Consider the following 19161-nt stretch of genomic DNA (forward strand, 5'->3'; position numbering starts at 1 on the left):
TTCTAAGTCTCCACTATCAAACCTCACGACTGTAGCAAGAATTAATAAGAACAGGTAAAACCGAAGGAAGTTCTTTTCTTATTAACAAAAATAAATAGAGTTGTTATTTATCGGCTCAGGAAATCAAATTTAGCTGCACCACGCACGAAAGTTTGTCCTGCACAAACATGAAAAAAAGAAGATTTAAGGGTCGTTGTTTTAATTTAGAGTTTCTGGACTCTGGTTCCCTGGGTAATCAACTTCTTAGTTGCCCCAACGTCAGGAGGGGGAGGGGACATTCTGCGTCACGAAGCTAAGATCGAACGATGTAGAACACTGCTTAAAATTTACAGATCCGCTCTTACATTTTTATCTGGAACGGTGCAGTACTTTATGGTGGATAACTGCACGATTTCGAGTGATTTGCTACCCGACTCTCTCATTTGCTTTGCTTATCTTTTAAGCTACTGGTGCTCTTATGCACTTCCAGATCTTTTCGATAACGTAACGCTGTCACCTTTTAATCGCAAGTTCCCGGGTTCGATACCGGTGGAGGAAAAATTTCACAGCAGTTTGAGCCCCATTGCAGTCCCTATTAGCTTATCTGAGCATAAAGTGGGCATAACACAAACTTTTGAATTCAAGATTTGATCCAAAAGTTCGCAGACTTGAGAGCTTAGGTTACAATTGCTGCCGATTATTTTGGTATCTGCCACCGTGCTAAGATAAAGAATCTTAAAAGAATTGAAGACAGTGTTGTGATATATGGCAACACTATATTTAGTGATTTACGGTGATGACTAATTTGCAAAACTGTTTTGGAACGTTCCTTCTCATCCTGTCATTTTAGTTGGCAAGTCAGTGGTTTATTTGCTTGGAATTTTCTATATTTGTGACAGTTGACATCTCTCCTTCGAAGCAAGTTCTGTTTTCAGCAAGCTGTGCTTATGTTTCTAGAGTTGGCATCTCTGCTCTAAATAATGCAGTGACTGGATTAGTCGAGCACTTTCATGATATCCCGCAATTGATAATAGGCATACTTGGAGCTGGCAAAATCTGGTTTGAAGCACGTTCCTAGGCAACAAGACAGATTTGCCAGCTACAAAGATGAAGTTCCCACTGCAAGACGCGCACTTGCACGGTTTTTTCAAAGCAGCAGCATGCAAACATTTTGCGAACTTGTATCGATGACTGCGTTCTTGTTTCACTCATGTTTGTCTCAAAACAATACTGAAATATACAGATAATGGCGAAAAAGGAAAATGTGCACAGTTGGCAACACTGGCTTAGAGCGTCCCAAATCTCGGTGACAGGCTATATACTATTTAATATCGCATTTTGTTTGCTAAGAGCTCAATCGTCCTGCAGATTATAGGCTCGCAAGCTGGGTTCACTGTCCGGACGGGTAAACTCCCCCCGCAGCGTAACCACAGGATCCTACGTCGAGCTGGAACAAATGTTGGTAGGAGTAACTAAATTGCTAAACACCCTTGTTTGTCCGCATTAATTACAGAGTTAAGATTGCGTGACACTCGTAATAATACTTCGGGGGTATTGTGCAAAAATTGTGTCCCTTTGGGAGGGCGTTGGCGGCGAAAAAGTTCTAGACTCGCTCACGGAGCTCAAAGGAGGCTGCGGCGAACTTGCAGCGTTGTTTGCCAACGAGTCTGGAATCGCCTGTAAATTTATTTGTTCTGCAGCGTTTCGGAGTTTGGAGTTTAGTTTTTGTTGAGGGTTGTTTGTTCTTAGTTGCTCCCGCGCGTTACAACTGGTTAAAGACGGGTAAATATTGTTTTGCTCCCTACCGTCTTCCTCGTAACTTAGATTTTACCACAATGAGGGAAAATAAAGGTCGATAAGTTGGAGCTTAAATTATGTCATCCTGCGTGACATCAGTATCTTGGAGACATCAGTGTGTTGCTGACATTTTAACATGGTGTGTGATGTTAATTTGGCCGGCATGTGCATGAGCGAACGTGGATTGAAAGAATTGGCCAAGGGAAGGTTTGAGATTGAAGCCATCGAAGAAAAAAGAATTTGCTTGGAGCGGAAACACTACATCTTAGCCGGGATGGCAGTGTTTGGTGTTTGAATGAATTCAGAACCTACCAATAACACCTGGGTAGAAGGGGGTGGGGTGCAAGTGACCCCGTAATAAATTTCAGATTGCATAGATAATAATGCGTATTATAGCTTCTTATAGTGTAGTAGGGACCGGGACTTTGTTATAACATTTTTTTATATAGCATCGGATCGGATACTGGGGTGAGATCTTTACATATCTGATGAAAATCAGTCGAAATAGACAAACTTTATAAGGCATATTTTGACATATTTTACCAATTTTGTGTTTTTACAACATATTTCTTCAATTTTCTCGTAATAAGACATATTTATGTATAATTTCGTAATTGTCTTGCATATAATCGGTTATTTTATAATTTATTTATTTTAATTTTATAATTCGTACCTTTATCACAACGGATAGTTCATATTATCGATGGCAGGATAAGGAAATTACGAACGAAGAAATTAAAGCAGATGTCATCTTTTTACCAACTAGTACAGACCAAAAATATCCTCTTTTTTTATAGCGAGCTGCCAATTATGCTTTACTTCCCACAAAGGAGTAAATCTGACATAATAGCAAATAATATTTTGGATAATTGCAGTGAACATCACAATTATATTGTCAGTACTGTCCCACTACAATATATGGTGAAAGGGATTCTGACTTCATTTAATACCTCACCCCCATCGTAGTCAATCTTCCCTGGAAGATTCTGACATCCCGTATAATGAGACATTCGAAAGTACTGTTGTGCATATTTTTGCCTTTACTGGGGATACTTCTGAATTTTTCTGACATATTTTTCCATTTTTATAACACATTTTAAAGTTTTATAGGACATAAAGTCCCGGGCCCTAGTAATAAGCAATCTTTTTTCTAACACAAACTCAATAATGAAATACGAATTTCCCGTTTGAAGTCTATCATGGTAGGAGAAGGTAACTATATACTCTGTCCGGCTTATCTCTGGAAGAGAAGGTTGTGGGGAAGATCGAATGGGTAGAGCGAAGCCGTAAACTCTGCTGCAAAGGCTGATAACTGCAGTCGCTTTCCCCCTACACGCTATCTCATTCCCTCTCACGTGTTTATTGGTGGAGCCATCTTTCGTCACTACCTGCGCAGTGACTTGTTTTCGTTCACTTGCTCCAGTGTTATATAAAACAGAGTATAATCTCTTTGGCACAATAGCAATTTCTGTTACCTTTTGTACATTATTATGCTGCTTATACGAGGGGATGCTGAAAAGTTCGTAGCCCGACGTAGAAGGAATGCACTTGGAATGATGAAACTTCATAATTACTCCCCTCGAAGCTCAATGCCCTTTCTGCAAACAACTTTTTAAAAAATCTGAAGTTTGTTCCTCGCACCAATGCTCTGTGCCAGTAATAACCTCCTGACAATGCCCCTGCCCATCGAGCAGCAGCAACACAGCAGAAATTACGAGACCTTGGCTTTCAGTGTCTTGATCATCCACCCTATATCCCCGATCTGGCTCCTTTGGACTACTTTCTGTTTCCTCAGCTCAAAAACACCTGAAGGGACGCCATTTTGCCTCAGATCAGGAGGTGATTACTGCCACAGAGCATTGGTGCGAGAAGCAAACTTCAGATTTTTTTTTAAAGAGCACCGCGCCAGAAAGTTCATAGATCTTCGAGGGGTTATGTTGAGTTACTATGAAGTTGCATCATTCCAAGTGCATTATTCTACGTCGGGCTACGAACCCTTTTAGTATCCCCTCGTATGTATGTGTGTATGAACTTTTTGGGAGTAAAGTAAGAGGGAGGGTTTGCTGATTTGGTATAATCTTACCCTCTTCCTTGCACCGACTCCTGCGGCGGAGTGGCTTTCACAGATCGCTACGACGCCATGGATCCTGGGTTCGAATTCCGGCCTGGCAATGGATATTCTTTGTGAGTGTCCATCAATTTCATCACAAATCTTCATCGTCGCAATTAGCCAAAAGTGACACAAAGCGACGCTAAATAATAAAAAATAAAACTTCTCCCTTACCCCGAATTTTGTGTTTTCGCTGGTGAATGTAAACCAATTATTTATTGTTATTTTATTAAAATTAATAATATAGTTGTTTTGCATGTTAAGGGTTCATTCTGATGTTCATTTTTTTTCTAGGTAAGTGAGCAGTATCAACGTCTTGTGTGACATCATGTGCCAGTTTCATAAATAACACGAATTGCAATATCAGCATGAATTGAAAACGCCTGCATTATGGTAAGTTTTATAACGATAAATATCTTGTTCTTCAAGAGCGAATTAGTGCAGTTGTTTGCTTGTAGGCTGTTAAGTGTTATTTCGAAATATAATACTCAGAAGCCGAAGTGGTCATTGAAGTATGAGGGACAAAGAGTTCTGTACGGAAAGTAAACTGTTACTGGCAACCCTGCTTGTGTTTACGTGGCATCCTGCTCGCCTTTTCTCTAATAGCGCGACGGATTTTCTCATTTGCGCGTCTCCTGTTCTATCAACGCCTAACTCTCCCCGACCAGCGGGCGAGGTTAATAAGAGAGTTGCCTCTGAGCCGCAGGTCGAACGTCGCCCCGTAGCTGAGGGAGTGGGCGTCGCCTGAAGAGGAGGAAGGGGTAAGAATCAGAGGAGGCTGAATCGACACGTTCTTACGCGAAATTGAAAAGTTACAGCTGCAAGATATCTGAAACAACCCTGGGAAGACCAAACTTGGTGGACACCTCGCAGAAACTAATATAACCTTTGGGAAATGGAGCTGTGTTCCCTTCCCGCCAAAACGTTTGACGTATGAGCGTGCACGTGACTCAAACATCCAATCGGCTGTTTCAAAGGCGCCACCTTGTTTGTTTTCCTCTAGCTGGATTTACTAGTAAGGCGGCGAGGAGAAGAACGAGTGACAGCGTACGAACTGTATCAGCTACAGCTCTCGCCACGAAAACAGTTCAGTCAAGGTCACGCCATCCGCCTACAGTGTTGCCAATTAGCAACAATTTCAACCAACGAAATCAACCGCATACGTACAACACGCGAAGTGTTTACCCAGTAACTTAGAAGAAGTGTGGCAACACTGGAGGGCCAGGGGTGTGGAGGAGGCAAGGGGAAGCTCCGACCTTGACTGGTCTGTTTTCGTGGCGAGAGCTATAGCGGAGTGTTTCTCAACCGCCGGGCCGCGAGAGGATCTCCTGAAGTTTGCGACTTGCAGCCCAAGCTGGCAACCGCCTGGAAAGATTATCTTTCGTTCGGGGTTCACCAGTGACAACAGGAAATCCTTTCCCTCCAGCAGTAGCTAAAATCAAAGCCACTGAGAGGGACTGTCTTCAGTTCAGCCTCCAAATTTGAATTTTAACGGATGGGTGTTTCTCGAGTTTGAACCGGAAGAATGAAGCGACTTGAAGCCAAAATTAATTTAACGATTTTGGCTCAAATATTTCATTAGGTCCGCTTGTTATCTAATTTAAACCAAATTTTATATTTGTCAACAAGTCTAGACATAATTGGAATAATTTCTATGATTATTCCATAATTTATTTATTTACATTTCAAGCGTAAATATTATTTTTAATCTACAGGGTGGCTCAAAAAGTCACTTAACACCCTAGGTACAAGACCACTGCAGCGCGCAACATAGAAATGGTGATGACCAATCATTATCAGGCCAAGGGAGAACCACATTGACGCCACCCGCGTGGTCGGCGGCCATCTTCTTGTCCGCCATCTTGAATTCAACTTCAGAATTTTAAATGGGAAGGGGGTGATATGATATATAAAATCAGGCTAGAATTTCACGAGGAATGCAATGGTGAAGATTTTTTCGATGTATCTTTAACCAGTAAAAAGTTATGACTGAATTCTTGTACCAATTTGCTTCTTTTCGAGGTGTTAGAAAAATGCCTTAAAATTTGTTTAGCGCATCGGTAATGCATCGAGATCAAAGTGATGTCTAGGGAGAGAAGTTTCCATGCCATTGCACACGATTTTAATCGGATACATCCACGAAGATCTGCGCATTATGAGTGGTTGTCGCGATGAATTTACAGTGTGACGCTTCATTGAATTAAAAGTCCTTCACAGTGACAAGGCTAATGTTTATGTCCATAAGAAAGTTCATAAACAGAATATGCGACCCTTGTCATCTGATAACTAACTTTGGACAGAAACTGTTTAACAACGTTCCCATAGTGTTCTGATGTTCCTCCCTATTGAAAAAAACTCTGTAAAAAGTACCTTCTTCCATAAGCAAGGATGAAAAAACCTTGTTTATTTAACAAATCCAAGTAGCCCTAAGCATTTAAGGTTCCGTTGATGAAAAAATTGACTAACCAATCGTGTTCCATTCAGCACGCCACAGCATTAACTTACCAGCATTCAGCTTTGATCTGTCGAAAATGGGTTATCAGATAAAAAGCATCGAATATTCTGTTTATGAACTTCATTATGAACATAAACATTAGCCTTGTCACTGTGAAGGACTTTTAATTTAATGGAAGCATCACACTGTAATTGTTCGCGACAACCATTTATAATGCGCAGCTCTTCATGGATGTATCCGATTAAAATCTTGTGCAATGGCATGCGAACTTCTCTCCATAGACATCACTTTGATCTTGATGCGTTACCGATGCGCTAAACAAATTTTAAGGCATTTTTCTAACACCTCGAAAAGGAGCAAATTGGTACAATAATCCAGTCATAACTTTTTACTGGTTAAAGATACGTCGAAAAAACCTTCACCATTGCATTTCTCGTGAAATTCTAGCCTGATTTGATATATCACCCCTTCCCATTTAAAATTCTGAAGTTGAATTCAAGATGGCGGACATGAAGATGGCCGCCGACCACGCGGGTGGCGTCAATGTGGTTCCCCCTTGGCCTGGCAACGATTGGTCATCACCATTTCCACGTTGCGCGCTGCAGTGGCCTTGTACAGAGGGTGTTAAGTGACTTTTTGAGCCACCCTGTATATATGTAAAAATGGATGTGTGTGTGTGTGTTTGTTCCGGCATAACTCTCGAACGCCTGGAGCAATTTCAACCAAACGTGGTGTGTATATATATGACTTACAATCTGGAAAGAAATACTGTGGAGGTAAGACACCCCTGGCACCCCTAGGGGTGTGAAGGGGGGTAACATGTAAAAATAATCGAAAACGACCGATATTAGTGTGGAATCCATAGTTTTCTGTGTCGGTAAGATGAATAGTGACACTACGAATGCCGTTCAACTCAAAGTTCATCACCTATCGGAATTGGGGGTGAAAAATAAAATGTCAAAAATGACCTACATTAGTGTCGAATCCATAGTTTTCGGAATCGCCAAATTCTTTGGTGAATACACCCTACAGCAAGCAACACTAAAGTTAGAATTCATTATTTTCCTGTCTAATAGAAGATTGGGATAAATAAATACCCGGGCAACGCCGGGCAATCAGCAAGTTTAAGTACGTATAAAGGTAAGAAAATCGGAAGGCTATTTATGGTCAAAATTGTTGGGATCGAGGCATCGACTTTTAAAAACGAATTTACCGGTTCACGAAGGCTGAGAACTACTGAACTAGAGTAAACTCGACGAAAGATCTCCAGAAGTATGTACATAATGCAATTATCCGTTATGAATGTAATCTGTCGCAATATTATTTACATTAGATAAGCAAGAGCCGCAGTAATCCAGTAGGTAGGGCGTCTTGACTGCGAAGTAGGAAACACAGGATCGATTATCAGGATGTGTGATCTCGAGTGGGAATCAATGGGTATCTGGAGGTGAGCCTGGAGGGGTCAAGCGAGCCTGTATGTTGATCAAATCCCCTCCAATATGATCCAGATCGACTGTGTGGAGCCCTACGTTCAGTCATGGTGCAGTGCAATACACAAGCGATAGTTTACCTGTATTGTATTAAGAAAGGAAAAAATCGATTGATATTATTTTCACAATCTCCATGGTAACGAACAAACAGAACACCCAAATACAAATATGTGCAAGATAAATTGTACTGCATTTATTATTCAGTAGGCGTCTCTGTGGTCGAGCGTGTTGAGGGGTTGGCCCAATCTCCGCCCCTAAAGTTGCAGGTTCATGTCCTGTTCCTTTGGGAGAGCCCTTGTATCAATATCTGGCATTCATGCGTATCGTCGTGACTAACTAGAGATGGCAGAAATGTAACGCACAACAAGAAAAAATACAAAAAAATACCTGTCTTTAGGCTAATGGAAGATATGAGGACGAATCACGATCAGATAGAACTGATGAAGGGACGATGCAAGGCGCGTTCAGCAACCGAAGCGATCAACAAGGGATTATGCACTTCGTGCCATAAGTCCATCTCCAACTCTTCTCCTTCGCGACCTGTAATGGAGAAAAATCTTCCCAACAGCCACTGATCTTCACTTGTTTCCGCAATTCTCCGTTCTTCCTTCCCTAACTCCCGCTTTCGAAAACTGGATCCCCCCGCCCCCTCCAACCTTTTCGTTTCTCCGTCGAAGCAAACTTTCCCACTCCCCCACCCAATTGTAGGATCGCGAGCTGTGCAGGGTTTTGCTTGCGTACTTTGTTGCCATAGGAACCGAAAACATATTACACAGGAATCGCTTATATGTTTGGCGAGCTCTTAAGTATTCGTAGCTTCTGTTTATGCACACATACATGTCGTGTTTTAGTTTCTGGAAGAGTTTTTGTTCTGCTTGAGGTTTTGTTTGCATTTTTCCAGCAGTAGGAGAGAGAGAGAGGAAATAAGTTACTATTTTCTCAGGAAGTTTCTAACTTAAACATGAGAAAGATTCATTTTCGTTCCATATTTTAAACTCTAGGTGTAGAATATAATCTCTCAAACAGTTTGGGACTAGAACTGTTGACGAAATTGGAACATTTTTAATGTTGTTTTCTTAACAGTCATATCGTATAAAAACCCTACGGTTCTTATTGGGGATCGAATCTTAGGCTATGTGAGAGCCTGCTGCGAGAGGTACACTTATAGCTTGGGGGGGGGGGGGGGTGACAGACACCCCGGAGAAACAACGTTAACACATAAACAAGCAAAGGGGGTTCGCCCCTGTGAAATAAAAACAACACTTAAACATTCAATATTAACACTTCGGGGATGACTGGTCTAGCAGGGTTGTGAGAATAATAAAAAGGGACAAGGGAGCTTTCGTGTACCTCTGGTGTTTTGTAGAGATGATCGTCTCGTTGATTCGGTAGACAAGGCTCGGTCCTGTGAAATAAAACTTCGAAAGCGCCTTGCTCCCCGCGGTAACTCTTTTGATAATCTTCACGCGATAAATCTCTGAGTACAACTGGGGTGAGAAATGGTCTCTCGAACTATTTATGTGGAATTCGAATTTCGGATCGTTAAAACCGTTGACGAGACCGCGTCTGTCGCCAACGGTGCTTTTAGCATAAAGCTGTGTTTTATAGGATTTCCGGATTTTTCATATCCACTGAAGGTCGCTGGTGTAATTTGCTTTTAAGAAGCTCTTTTCCAGCGCTTCCTCTTTATGAAGTTATTAGACTATCGAGTTATGACGCCCGGGGCCCCGGGCTCGAGTCACACCTTCGACGTGATACAATATACAAGTCGAAACTAAGAACGACAAATCTTTTTGGATAAAGCCAAGGATAAGATTTTGTTTGAAGCGTGTTTAATGCTCGGTTAGGCCTCTCGAGACTATACCTACAGTTTAGGGTTGGATCGGAACCACTGCACAATGTGACCATCAGGAATTCAATCCGGAACCCGTTGTTACAAGGCCAAAAAACGTTAAGCAAGGAACCCAGAATTGACGGTCAGCACGCCGTGGTTCAGAATAGCACATACTAGCATTGGCAAATGATTTAAAGGCATCGAAGTGGACAGTAATCCATGAACACCCAGTTCTGATCTGTTCAGCTCACACGTAACAAAACGGCTAGAGTGCCTACCGGACAATTAAAACCGTTTGTGCCTTCGTCCCGAACTACTGGTGGAGAAATTTTGTTTACTGTACACTCTTGCGTTGTGTGATAAAATGACCAGGAAAAGTGAACAGGTTCACCATATTCCCCTTGACAAATATACCACGGACCCAGCACCTGTATTTCCGTTTGTAACGTTTCTTTCCCGGCCCTCGTCCTCACTACAAGCTGCTGCCTGAGCCCTGCATTCAACTTGCGGCTGGTCCTGTGCCGTGCCTTGGGTCTCCCTTATCGCACAACACTATTTCAACTTCGTGTTCTGACGTCAGACGCGGAATGCCTACATTGTTAGATTAGGTCCTTTGTAATGCTAAGATAACTGAACCTAACAAGTTAGTCACAGTTTAGCCTAACAGTGAAAGCATTCCGCGGTGACGTCAGAACGCAAGTTTGGAATCGCGTTGTGCGATAAGGGAAACCCCTGCGCTTCAGACTTCGTGATGTCTGATAACCCCTGTTTTCTTAGCGCCGCCTACATGTTTTTATTAATTAATACCTCAATAAATGTATTAGTATTATTTGTAGTTAATAATTATCGCTCGTACGCAAGGAGGGGGTAATATTGAATCTTGGAGCAATGCAATAACAAGTAAGGCGTGAAGTTTTCATGGCGACGAACAACGGACAGATTCCCTCGGGCGTTTCTGGAAAGGTTTCCAAACTTTCGAAAGCTAGCGCCACTCTCGTCTACTTCCATGATTATGAGAGGGATCCCTAAGACAAAAAAATCCTGATAAATAATGATTCTATAGCAGAATTTTCATGTTACTACAAGTTGTAGGCAGTAGGCTTGGTAGGACGTCGGAATTTTACACCGCGTTGTTCCAGCATAAGCAGCTAGCTCTCTGCTTCTCTCATTACGGATTCCTGAGGATTGATGTGCGAGGATAGAGACAGCGGGAGCGTGTTGCCTATTGTAACACCTCAATTATAGTCTAGATCAAGAATATGAGGAACTATATGTGTCTTCATTACATGGTGCAATCTTTACCTTTACATAACTTGGTTATTTTTTTTCAGTGTATTTTATTGAAGCAGTTAACGATTCTTAATCTCGTTGGCCCACTCAGTAGGGCGTCTGGCTCTCACTCGGGAGTTACAGGTTCGACTCCCGGAAATCGGATCAATTTTTTCCGATAACGTCCCAGCGAGGATCTACTCTGGGGCTCATCCAGCTTCTGGGAATCAAAAGACCGCCGGAGCGTGGTGTTGATCACACACCTCTACAAGTGGCAGATGTTGTGAATGTTTGGAACTGTACCTCCACATTCCTCCATGGGCCTTCACTGCATGTTACAGTGTGCAAGGGGTAACCTTTACCTTCTTAATAAACTTTTCCCCTCGAATAATGCGCGAAAGTAAATCTGAATTTGAAAGAAAATGAAGGAAATTTTGATTTTCCACTTTTTCGTATTGTTACAGCTGTATTTGTATTTGGGGCAAATGTTTTCATTATGGCACCGGCCTAACTTTGGTAAATATAAAAACACGGACATTATTCAAAGCTGGCTTTGTGTAGATTGAAAGTAAACAACAAAATATTTGTTTACGCTTATAAACTACGAAGTTCATATATTCATGTTTACAGCATGAATGAATATGTTGTTGGCAGTAATTGAATTTCTGTTTCCATATGTTCATATTTATCTACTCAGAATATTTATTATCTTAATTGGTAATTTCCTTTGCCGCACAATTTCATCAATCTGCATACAGGGAGTTTAATGTTTAATTAATGTAATAAAGGGCCTCCCCGATGGCGCAGTGGTAGCGTCTTCGCCTTGTAATCAAGGGGTCCCGGGTTCGATACCCGGTGGAGACACATAGTTGTTCGGATCCAACTTTAAACTGTAGGCCCAGTCCCAATTAGCCTTACTGTGCATATTACAATTAATGTAATAACCAAGATATAATTAACTTGTGCTTGCTTCTGTTAATTTTTACTGAGCGTCAGTGCATACACACTTGCTACTTTGGAGGAAATAAGTGTCTCGGTGCGCGGGTCGACTTCTTCTTGCTGGGTGGTTAGCACAGTGCGCTACGTCGCCAGGGGACCCGTGTTCGAATCTCTGCCTTAACATAGGTGTTCTTTGTGGGTCTCCCTTCATCAATTTCATCATATCATAACTCATCCTCATTATTACGATTACCCAGAAGTGCCAAAAGAACGACGTTAAGTTACAACTCAGATCAACTCGCAACTTTAATGGTGAAAATGATAGGAAAGTTAATTTTACTAGTCAAAAATCTCTGTTACTAATTTTTAGACTTGACTTAATGTGTTGAACCTAATTCCTACGTTGTGCTTAGAAATTTTGGTCGTATATTGCCTCATATTTAAATTACTTGTAATGGCACTAGGTTAAAATGATCGCAGGTGGGGAATTATTTACGAACATGCATTCGAGATTACCATGTGTTGAACTTTAGTGTAAGAAAGTGAATGCCATCTGACCCAACTAAAAACACAAGTGACTACATCTTGTAGTCTTGAGCTGACCTCAAATCTAGGTTTGGGCTGACCCATCGACGAAATTCATGAAAAAGTTACTAACGTTTTCTCTTGACAATTTTAGCTTTACGTAGGGACGGTCTTTTAAATTTCACTGTTTATAATTATATTGCTGTTTACAAACGTGTGGTAATATTTGGGTCCACATCTCAACTGGTGCTTAATACAAGTTATTAAAACGTGGCGCTCCCAATTGGCCTCTTGTTCGAAATGTTTATATATACACAAGGTGTCGAAGCACCTCATCGACAAATTCTCAGTGTGAAGAGGTCATCAAGAAGAACAACTTTTCTTAGTAAAGGTTTACTCATAGAGGCCTTATTTCGACGTTACGAGTCCTCGAAACTAAATCTTGAATCTATGCAGCCATGCAGTGAAAATTTAGGGTTGCCAGTGACATTTATTTCTTCCGTTGAAAAACAACAAAATTTTAAGTCTGTTATAGTATGTAACCAATAAAAGAAATGACTGATCTCCAAAGTGATTTTTTTTTAAAAAAATGATCTATAGCATCTTACCATATGCTATTATCCTAGATACCTACCAAGTACCATCAAGTATTATAACCCACTGTTAAGCCGATGACTTATACATTAGCATAACATGGCCAATGGGGAAACAGGAGTTGTAGTTTCATCTTAATCTGCAAGAGAATGAATTCGTTGTGGAGGTTAAATAATATTCTTTACCATAACTTAGACCCTTAGAAACTGTGCGTTGTTCACAACATTGTGAAATCTGTGCTTCTATTGCATATACGTATCAGTTTACTAAATCTTTTCGAATCTCTCCGCTGGCGTAGTTTAGCGTCGTCGCCTTGTAATGAAAAGGTATCTGGTTCGATGTGGAAGCACATAGTGGTTATGATCCAACATTGAACTTCAAGTTTAGCCTGTCTGTGCATAAAGTGGGTTCAAAACAATAACAACCTCGATAGCTTGATAGCTAACCCCTTGCCTTGTAATCAGGGGGTTCCGTTTCATTTATGGTGAGGGCACCTAGTGGTTTGGAACACACTTTAAACCCTAGTAAACTGAGCCGGCCTCCGTGGCGGTGGGTTAACACAGCGCGCTACGACACCAGGGGTCCCGGGTTGGAATCACGACTTAGGCATGGATGTTTGTGAGTGTCCCTTCATCAAGTTTATTATATCATCCCTCATACTCATCTGTAGGCCAATCCCCTGCACATTTGAACCTACAATGATTAAAAGAAGAACAAGAGAGCAAGCCGGACAGATCACGACGACGACGAATTGGCGAGGATATGGCTCAGTGAATGTTGGAACATGGAATGTAAGAGGTCTAAATGGGAAAGAATGTGAATTAGTAAGAGAGATAAAGGAAACAAAAGTGAAATACCTTGCAGTTACAGAAACAAAGAAGAAAGGTAATGGAATTGAAGAACTTGATGAAAACTTTCTTCTATTCTACAGTGGAGTACCAAAACAAGAAAGAGCAAGATCAGGAGTGGCATGTATGATACATAAAGATAAAAAGGAAAATGTCAAGGGATGGAAATTTATAAATGAGAGAATAATGACAGTAGACATTTTCGAGCAGAAAGAATTAACTCTGGTGATTGTATATGCCCCTAACGAGAATGAAACTTCAAACAACAAAGATCAGTTTTATGAAATACTACAAAGAACTATTGAAGACATAGATAAAGAAGTTATTATCCTAGGAGATATGAATGCCAGAGTGGGAAATAAAACTGATCGATGGGGAAAAGTAATAGGAAAGTATGGAGAAGAAGTTATAAATAACAATGGAGAGAGACTATTGGAACTCTGCATAATAAATGATCTGATTATCACCAACACTATGTATATACATAAAGACATACACAAATATACTAGAGAAGAACCAAGTAGAAATGAAAAATCTATAATAGATTACATCATTGTGCGGAGAGATATGAAAAAGTTCATAAGAGATGCAAGAGTTAAAAGAGGGCCAGAAGTAAACACTGATCATAAACTTCTCATATTAGATATGACCATAGGGGTTAAAAGTAAGACATCAAGGATGAATAGAAGGAAGAAAACGATAAATTACAACATAAGAGAGAAGATAAAGGTATACAAGTTGAAAGAGAAAAAGGTTCAAGAAGAATTTAGAAAGAAAGTGAAAGAAGAACTAGCGAATGAGCATGTAGAAGAAAGAGAAGAGGACTTAGAAAAACTCTGGAGTAAATGGAAAGGGGCAATAATATCTGCAGCTGAACAAGTATGTGGAACATCTAGAGTAGCAAGCAAGAAGAAGATAACAAATTGGTGGAATCCAGAAATAGAAGCAGAGGTAAAAGATAAGAAAGAAAAATGGAAGAAATACCTGTCTGTGGGTACTCTGGAGGCATTTGAAGAATATAGAAAGCAGAGGGATAAAGTGAAGAAAGTGGTTCAAGAGGCAAAGAAAGAAATGTGGGAGCAATTTGGAAGAAATATGGAGCAAAATCGTAAGGAAAATCAAAAACTTTTTTACAAAGTTTTGAAGAACATGAGGAAACAAAAAGATTGCCCTTTAAAAATTTATATATGATGAAAATAAGAAATTATTAACAAATTCTGAAGAAATAATGAAAAGATGGAAAAACTACTTCCAAAAATTGTTAAGTGAAAACGAAAGAAACATACCAAATGAAGAGGAGGAGGAGAGAAGACCTGAAGAACCAGATATACTAGATGTAGAACAAGAAGTAATCACACGGGAAGAGTTAAAGAAAGCTATTAGTAGAATGAAACTAGGAAAGGCAGCTGGTCATGATGGCATTGCACCAGAAATGATCAAGTATATGGGAAAGGAAGGAGAAGATCTGTTGCTCAGAATAATAAATGTGGCATGGAAGGAAAAGAAGATAGTGAAGGATTGGGAAATATCAATACTAATACCAATATATAAGAAAGGAGATAACAGGGAATGCGGAAATCACAGAGGTATCACAAAGTCTATTCAAGAATTTTGGAAACTAGACTAAGACAAGAAATAGAGGATAAATTAGAGGAGACACAAAGTGGATTCAGACCAGGTAGAGGTGTCCAAGATCACATATTTACAATAAGGCAAATAATAGAGAAAGTTATAGAATACAATAGAGAATTATACCTATGCTTTATAGATTTGGAAAAGGCTTTCGATAGGGTGCCATGGCAAGAGCTATGGAAAACCCTAAAGAAAAACAATGTAAACAAACAATTAGTAGATTCAATACAAAGTTTCTACAGAACAAATAGCAGCTGAACAAGTATGTGGAACATCTAGAGTAGGAAGCAAGAAGAAGATAACAAATTGGTGGAATCCAGAAATAGAAGCAGAGGTAAAAGATAAGAAAGAAAAATGGAAGAAATACCTGTCTGTGGGTACTCTGGAGGCATTTGAAGAATATAGAAAGCAGAGGGATAAAGTGAAGAAAGTGGTTCAAGAGGCAAAGTTATGTCAGAACTGGCAATAACAGATCAGAGGAATTCATAACATCAACAGGAGTAAGACAAGGTGATATTTTATCCCCATACTTGTTTATCATTCTAATGGATGATGTTCTGAAAGAAATAAAACTAAAGATGAGAAAATTCAAAGTAGGAAATTGGAAACTGAAAACTGTAACTGTATCTGAACTTTTATATGCAGATGATATTGTATTGTTTGCAAATTCACAAGCAAACCTACAAAGAAATTTAGAAATAATAAATCGTAATATGTCAAAGAAATATATGAAAATAAACAAAGATAAAACAACTGTGTTAAGGATAGGGAGAATAGAAAAACCCTGCATAATAAGCCTTGAAGATTCAGAGCTAAAACAAGTACAAAGTTTTAAGTATCTAGGTGTTACAATCAATAGTAATGGAAAAATAGATGAAGAATTAAACACTCGAATAAAGAATACAAACAGATTATACTATGCCATAAACAAAGGATTTTTAGGGAAAAAGGAAATAAGCCAAAAAACAAAAATGATTGTGTACAAATCAACTTATGTACCAACATTGATATATGGAAGTGAATCCTGGATAATTAATGAAAAACAAAAACAAAACTTACAAACAGTAGAAATGAAATATTTGAGGAGAACAGTGGGAAAGACCAGAAGGGACAAAATCAGAAATCAAACAATCAGAATAACATTAAACACACAACCAATATATCAGGATGTTGAGCAAGCACAACTCAGATGGTTTGGACACCTCAGCAGAATGCCTGAACATCGAATACCTAAACAGGTATGGGAAGCAAGAATGGGAGGATTGGATGCAAAGAGACCGAAAGGAAGACCACGTAGGACATGGAATGAGGGAATGAAGGATATCCTGAGCAGGAGGAACATCACGTGGAGTGAAGGAAGGAAGTTGGCAGAAGATCGTGACAGATGGCGAGCTCTCTACAAAACCTCGACACCAATCGGTAGAAGAGGATCGGAATAAGTAAGTAAGTAAGTCATACTCATCTTCGCGATTATCCAAAAGTGGCAGAAAAGCGAAGTAAAATAAATCGAATCAATTAATTAAAATCTAGTTGACTGAAATTATACGAAACATATTCTGAAGAATATCAGTTAGTATATAAGTTATTATATAACAACGTTATACGTATTTACTTAAAATGTAAAGTAGTTGAAATAAATCTTGCTGTTCAAGATTCTTCTTAATAAGGAAATACATTTTAGATAAATTAAAGAAATAGAAATGTAGGTATGTTAGGTACACGTTTAAAGTTACTGCAGAGTGTGAGAGCGGTGGATATTTTATTTTTCACAATATATTTAAAACTTTGAATTGTGGTTAACGCTTCCTGTACATTCTGCTTCGTCCTTCCGTTCCCGCGAATCAACTTCCCACCGCAGTCATTCAGTATTCATAAGAAAAGTTTTTCAATACCCGTACATGTGGCAAGCATGCCACTGTTATTGCCCGGAGACTGTTGATGTAAGGTTGAATTACTCGGAACACGTTGAACTTTTAGTATTATTTAATTATTACTAACGCTAATACACAAATCCGGTCTGGGCGTAATGCGCTGCTTGCAAGCGGGTTAATTATTAACGGCGCTGGAACGAGATGCTGCTGTTTGGGGCCTCTCTCTCTCCCACATGTGAAGTGATCCCTTTTCCTGGAGCTTCTACAACCCCGCTGAACTGCAGTGCTGTTCGGGTTGCATGCGTTTCAGGATAACATGCGTCAAGAACGGGCTCCTGTAGTCGGAATGCATCTCTGCCTCAAAAGTTGCTGAAATATGCACCAGGATGTTAATGTATGCAGTTTCAATTCATAACTTATGACGTTATAATTGTCATGGCTCTGTGGCGAAGTGGTTAGCGTACGTAGGCAGAAGTTCGAATCCTCGTTAAAGGATGGATGTATTTTTGCTCTACTATGCATTCCATCATTCTTACTCATCGTTGCATTTAATCAAGAAGTAAAACAAGCAAAATAAAGACAAAGATTTGTTCTTTCAGCCTCTTGGAGTGTCCAACATGTCTTGATATCGCCACAAGTTCTTTATTCGATTCCTTTAATATGTATGGGTCGTGTTTGTCTCTTCATCTATTTCGTATAATCAGTCGCTTATAAAGTTAAGATTCACAAAAAGAGGTTGAAAGAGAAGTGAAAAGCAAGAAAAATATAACCATTGTATTTTTAGAGTTATAGATGAGCAAAGCAAATATATATTTTTACTGGAAAGGAGCAACTTTGTATGAAATAAACAATTCCATAATGAGTCGGAATTTCGTTTGGCAGTAAGCTATCTTTCCTTGCCTTTGAACCCTATTCTATACCAAAGTAACTAAAGACGCATCTACAGTTTCAGACTAAACGGCTGATTGTTGGAACGCTGCGTGAAGAAATGAGCTGTAAAGTTTATATTACCATAAAAATGCATGTTCTCATATTATCCATTTTTGAATAAAATCTGGATACAAATGTTCCAGACGGACATAAGATCTACAGCCACCGACATAAGTGAGCTTCAGTTCAACTGTAAAGAACCAAGGGGAGGGGATCCTGCAATTTGTATCCAATAGCTAAACATTACAAGCACATTAGGGAAGTCATAAGTTCAAATGGTACAGCTGAAATCCTTACTGATTATTTTCCGTGATTTTTCAGTCACTCGTGTGTCTTGTGCGTCGCAACATGGAAAGGATGCGAACTGTTTGGTACTCCCTTCCACTCTTAAATTGACAGAGTTAATTTTATTGTAGAGAAAAATGGAACGATTATGATATTCTACAAAAGGATTAAATTTCAATGTATTAGTATTACAAGAAAATATCCAAAGTTGTCTCGATAATTATGGTGTAAAATGAAGAAACCTGTTTAGATCTTTCATGGTTTGATATCCCAACATTTAACTCAAAGAATGAATGGTTCTATGATAAAGTTTTCCACACAACTAAAATTCAGAAGTTTGTTAGTAGTCACAAAACTGCCCCTAACTTACAAAAAGTTTCTTTTTTGAGACCTGTACAAGGTGAAACGAAATATAAGAATCAATACGTACATTGTTTTTTAATTGGTTTGTCACTTCTACTATTTATTTTTATTATATCAACCTGATCTGGAAAATTTGGTTATATCCATGAATGCAGGGATAGTACCTTTAACGAAGGCTACAAGCATTTATTTTCCTTCAATTGTGGTAAGCTTTATGGTGCAATAAAGCAACGCGAATTA

The 19161-nt window shown here is 39.5% G+C and overlaps 1 protein-coding gene across 6 annotated transcripts in view; it reads left to right on the forward strand.

The window, feature by feature from the left end:
- The window catches only part of cpo (RNA-binding protein), a 532560-nt gene that overhangs the window by 206186 nt on the left and 307213 nt on the right, over positions 1-19161 (forward strand). The gene's annotated exons all lie outside the window — the stretch shown is intronic.

Source organism: Lepisma saccharinum, chromosome 1 (assembly GCF_977018435.1).
Source record: "Lepisma saccharinum chromosome 1, izLepSacc3.1, whole genome shotgun sequence".
NCBI classification, from domain to species: Eukaryota; Metazoa; Arthropoda; class Insecta; order Zygentoma; family Lepismatidae; genus Lepisma; species Lepisma saccharinum.